This window comes from Lagenorhynchus albirostris, chromosome 5 (genome assembly GCF_949774975.1).
Source record: "Lagenorhynchus albirostris chromosome 5, mLagAlb1.1, whole genome shotgun sequence".
In the NCBI taxonomy this organism is placed as follows: Eukaryota; Metazoa; Chordata; class Mammalia; order Artiodactyla; family Delphinidae; genus Lagenorhynchus; species Lagenorhynchus albirostris.
The window spans coordinates 45,712,540-45,718,712 of NC_083099.1; positions in this window are offsets into that span (position 1 = coordinate 45,712,540).

Genomic DNA, 6,173 nt, shown 5'->3' on the forward strand with positions numbered 1-6,173 from the left:
AGAGATTCAGAAACCAGTATAACTTTTACTGTCTATAAATGTAACTTCCTTATTGAATATCATAAATGAACCTTTGGATTAAATATCAATCATTATTAAATTCTATAAATATTAATAGCATATTGCATATATAATGTTACAAAGTATACACTTAAAAGGCATTTGTATAATTGTTATAAATTTCAAATATTATTTTCCATATAAATGATATATGAATCTTAACATTCTGTTTTAAAAATCCAGAAATTAGGGCTTCCCTGGTGGCTCCATGGTTGAGAGTCTGCCTGCCGATGCAGGGGGCGCGGGTTCGTGCCCCGGTCCGGGAGGATCCCACATGCCGCGGAGTGGCTGGGCCCATGAGCCATGGCCGCTGAGCCTGAGCGTCCGGAGCCTGTGCTCCGCAACGGGAGAGGCCACAACAGTGAGAGGCCCGTGTACCGCAAAAAAAAGAAAAAAAATACAGAATTTAGAAGTACCAAATTTTGGTAGTAAATATGTCTAATTTAAATTTAAATATGTGAAACAAAAGACTGTGAACACAGAATCTAGTCTTCTTAGAAATTAGGATTTATTTTTTATTTTTGTCTAACAATTTAACTTCTTTATGCTCATAAATAGCATAATAATATGCTATTTATAATGCTATTTATATAGCATTATAAATGCTCAATAATAGCACAATAATAATTGTCTAACAATTTAACTTCTTTATGCTCATAATTCAAAATTATCCATTTTATTATCTATTTTAAAGTAAATTCTTCCCACATCTCACTGTTTACAATAATGGTTCCTTCAAAAAAATATTCCTTAGAATATATATACATATATATATATATATATATATATATATGTGTGTAAAATCCCTTAGTGGCAATAGTGAAGGTATGGTGGCTTCATTAGCACTTGTGACTTTGTCCTTGTAAACATGGATAAGTCATAATTTGGATGGTGACCTTCTATACCTCTTTATCCATCCATCTAGTATCTGCTTGTCTGTCCATCTATCCATCTACCCATCCATCCATCCCTATCTACCTATATATTTATCTACCTACCATCTCTCTGTGTTAGACTTATTCATTTCTTTAAGAAAAAATATATAGTTGAAGCTTATATAAATGTAATAAAGTACATTTGACCTTGCTTGAAGAAAAGCTCCATGGATCCTCCTGGATGGTGTTATTATGGCATAAGTTACTTAATTTCAACAACTTAATCCGTTGAAAAAAATTAGGCATATTTCTTTTGACTAAGTGCTGACTGCATCAACATTTCAGATAGAGGCCACAATTGTTAAAATATAAACCCTTGAAATAACCAATTTATCAGAATCAGAGAAGAATAAAAAGAAATATTTAGTGATTTTGTTAACATATGAAAGGACCATAGATTTTTTAAAAACTAATTTATTTATTTTTGGCTGTGTTGGGTCTTCGTTGCTACATGTGGGCTTTCTCTAGTTGCAGCAAGTGGGGCCTACTCTTCAGTGCGGGCGTGGGCTTCTCATTGTGGTGGCTTCTCTTGTTGTGGAGCACAGGCTCTAGGTGCATGGGCTTCAGTAGTTGTGCCTCACAGGCTCAGTAGTTGTGGTGCACGGGCTTGTTTGCTCCACGGCATGTGGAATCTTCCTGGACCAGGGCTTGAACCCGTGTCCCCTGCATTGGCAGGCAGATTCTTAACCACTGTACCACCAGGCAAGACCAGGAATGGCTTTCTTGACATATGAGAAACCATTTTTGCCTTAGCCATTTTGTGATCTAAGCCTGGTCACAATGCTTGCCCTTGTAGAGGTCTCAGGAATTAAAGATCTTAAGGGAATAAAGGAAAGCAGAAACATAGCCTGCTATCAGGCAAGAGAAATAACAATAGCAAAGATAATATAGTTGTAATGACTCCCAGTTATGTTTCAATAGTAAAGATTAGCCTGAAGCATTCCACCACCAGATCAACTGGAACCTAAGGGATGTTGATGATGACCTTTCTGACCCTCCTGACTTCAATCAACTAAAGTTTGGACTCCACTGAAAGCCCAAGCCCCTTCATGAATAGGCATGAACTTTTAGCTTAAAATATCCCCTTGGACTTCCCTGGTGGTCCAGTAGTTAAGACTCTGAGCTTCCACTGCAGGGAGCATGGGTTCCATCCCTCATTGGGGGAAATAAGATACCACATGCCTCAAGGCCCCCTCCAAACAATAACTTGGCCAATTTTGCTGTTGGGGAGACACTGTATTGGGAAAGATCCCCAGTGTCCTCCTTAACTTACTGCAAGTAATAAGTCCTCCTGGGAATTCGCTGGTGGTCCAGTGGTTAGGATTCCAGGTTTTCAACTGCTGGGGGCCCGGAGTTGGATCCCTGGTCAGGGAACTAAGATCTGGCAAACCACATGATGGGGCCAAAAGTAAATAAATAAACAAACTCTTCCTTCTTTTGTGCTTTGGCTCGGTTGCTCTGTTGGCTCCACACCCACTGGAGGACAATAACACTGTCTCTAACAGTTTTTTTGTTTTTTTGTTTTTTTTGGTTGTGTTGGGTCTTCATTGCTGCGCATGACCTTCTCATTACAGTGGCTTCTCTTGTTGCAGAGCATGGGCTCTAGGCATGTGGGCTTCAGTAGTTGTAGCATACGGGCTCAGGAGTTGTGGCTTGTGGGCTCTGGAGCGCAGGCTCAGTAGTTTGTGCTGCATGGGCTGAGTTGCTCCACCACATGTGGAATCTTCCTGGACCAGGGCTCGAACCTGTGTCACCGGCATTGGCAGGCAGATTCTTAACCACTGCTCCACCAGGGAAGTCCCTCTAACAGTTTTAAGGTAAAAGATTACATTGTGTGGGACACGTCTGTCAAAAATCAATTTTTTAATTTTGTTTTTGCCTTGCCGCGCAGCTTGTAGGCTCTTTTTTCCCCAAGCAGGGATCAAACCCTGACCCTTGGCAGTGAAAGTGCAGAGTCTTAACCACTAGACCACCAGGGCAGTCCTAGAAACTGAGATGTTTTCTTCAGGGACCATAGATTTTTTAATCATGGGAAGTATCCACTGAGACTAATTACAAAGTTAAAACCGAGTTACCAATTTAATGGCTTTGGCATTAGGCGAACCTGACTCTTGTTCTTATAGTGATAACAATAGTGAGAAATCAAAATAATATTAATCCTAATATTAATTACTGTTACTACTACCATAGCTAACATTTGCTAAACGGTTAAAACTGGCAAGACATTGTACTAAGTATTGAATATTTTGCCTTAATAATTTTATTTGATTTCACATTCCCAATGTGAAAAATACTATTATTGCCTATCATTTTACAGATGAGGAAATAAACTTAAAGAAATTTAAAGAAATCTATCAATAGTTTCTCAGCTCATAAACTAAGGATCTTGGATTTAAAACCAGGTTGTTTGACTATAGAATCTACCTTCTTAACCACAATGCCCCATCATTCTGAAAATAATCACCTTCTCAGGATCTCCATTTCTTTATCTGTAAAATGAGAAATTAGCAATATCCAATTCTTATGCAAAATTTCTAATTTTCTTAAGTATTATAAAGAAGGGAACATTTAAGGAGAAAAATTTTACTTGGTTCTTTTTATTCTCTGTGATAACACAGTGCGTAGCCTAAATATTTGTATCCACAGTACCCTTTGCTTTTCCTTGATTAATGTTTGTAGAGTTAGGGAATCACTTTATAAATGTGTAAAGAACACATAGTCTCTACTGCACAAAGTAGTCTTTTTATCTTTTATTCCCATTCTCTAATTTATTGTCTTTTTGTAGTGTTTTCTTAAGATCAGTTATTTATTTTGAGGCTTCTTTTTGTAATAAGTTTTGTAGCCTATTATTTATTATTTTATCAACTACCGTGAAATCATATTCATATTTTTTAAAAGAGCATTCCATTATTGAGCACTATTCATAAATTTCCTAATCGCTTTTAGCATTTATAGCAAATCATCTTCCTTGTCTCAAATTGGTTAATTATGTATAATAGAATCTCCTCTTCCTGTGGTTCAGCCCATCCATGATCAGTTTTTTGATGTCAAGAGCACTCTAGTGGTAATTGAAAGATCTAATATGTTTTAACAAAAGTTCATTTAATTCAGCTGAAATTATGAAAAAAGCATCAAAATTCCACATAATTCTTGATATGCTCAGGTCGGTCTTAGCATTGTAACTCTGATATTGTACCAAAAAATGTAGATATCTTACTAATGGCATTGTCATTATGTTTAATTTGAAAAAAGGAAGGTAATCACCATGTAAGAGTTTCTAAATAGATGCTTTTGTTTTTTTAATTTCTCCTTTCCTCTTGGCCGATTTAATGGCCCCTATCACTGTGTGACTTATAAAATCAATTACTAGGTAAGGAATTAAAATCTGAGAGATAAGTTTTACAAGGTACATTGAAATATTCTACATGCTGGTTTAAGATATGACCCTCCAAAGTAACATTTCAGTGTGCGATTAATAGAAACTACACTTAACTATACTATACATATGGAACTTGTCTTGTTCCTTGTGCAGTATGGTAAATCTCTTCTTTGTTGTGTCTGTGGTAAACAAGTAAGAAACTTGTTTACCACAAGTTTACTTGGGTACAAGTTGTTGTTTCTGTGGTACAAATAGTAAACTTTATTTCTTAAGAATATATAAAGTGAACTGGAGCTTTTATTTCCTAACAGCTAAATAGTTAAATTGGGCTAAACCAAAATGTGGAAGAGATTTAGTCAAGATAACATAATTCAAGGCTGGGATTTACTTTCCCTGATCACAATTAAATAATACAAGTTTTATGGGAAATAAAAACAGTTTCAGTATACTTCTGTATCTTTGGATCCTTTTTCGTTATTATTTTAAACAACTGTAGTAGAAAACACATCTGAGAAATAAAATGTGTTCTAGTTTTATTATTTCCTCTTTATTACTAGTTGTAGACACGTTATTTAAAATATTGCATATAAACATTCAATGGCTATAGTGTTTATTAGTGAATTTTATTTTTGTCATAATATATTCTTATTAAATTATCACCAAAGGTTAAATATGTTAATGTTATCCTGAAATACTATTATCATGACATACCATTATCTTTTCTAAACTCACTTGACATAACTTGTCATTATGTTTAAATGTGCTCAAAACACTGTTCATTATAATTTATAAAAAAAAATTATTAGCATTATAGGTTAAAATATGATTGAATGCAGATTGCACATGACCAAGTCAGTTACAATGATTGTAATAACTTTACTTGGAATAAATTTTTTTACTAGAAATTAGTTAATTCATTGTGAACATGATTATTTCATTTACAAAATAAAACCTATTGGCCAAAATAATTAAAAGTATCCAATAAGTGACAAAAATTATCAAAGAAAAACTGAAAAGTACCTCTTTAGTTTATAATACACCATGTATTTTATGTTTGTTCCATGCCTACTGTTAAAAGACTTTTAAGGTGACAATTTTAAAACATACATACGCAAGATAATTTTATCAATTATTTTAAAATGGAGAAATAATATAACAAATAGCTTAGGTATATTGTTTAAACCTTTAATATACTAGAATAATTTGAGAACAGATGAGATAATGTATTCAAATTTCTCCCTGTAGGTTAAGTTATAATAAATATAGATAATTAAATTCATAGAGAATTCCCAAGCCTCTTTTTTAAGAAATAAAATTTTCATATCTGTATTTCTCACTGCCCATTTTTACTGCTTATTTTCTGTCACTGGGAGTTCAGTGATCAAAAGAACAGAATTGAAAAGGCTTACAGACTCTGAACTTAAAAAGATCACTCAACAGAGTGATGAGTACCTGAAGTATATATATGTTGAATTCATAACCAGATGTCAACAGAAAGAGGGAAAATGTTCATATATGTATTCAGCATGAAAGGACTGCCTTCTACAGTGGCCTGTCCATGTAAGGGACCTGGCAAGTGTGGGTACAGATGGTTAGAGCACAGCTGGAAGAATTACACACATTTGGTGGACATCAATGACACCAATGCTGAACAACTTATAGTCACAATTTTTTTAAAAAAGAAAAAGAAAAAAAATCCCTTAGGCTACTTCAGCAACTTTAGTAGTTTCTGGAAACCTTACTTTTGGAGAAACTGATTTTTGCTGGGAACCAAAAGAGACATCTATCAAGAGTATGAG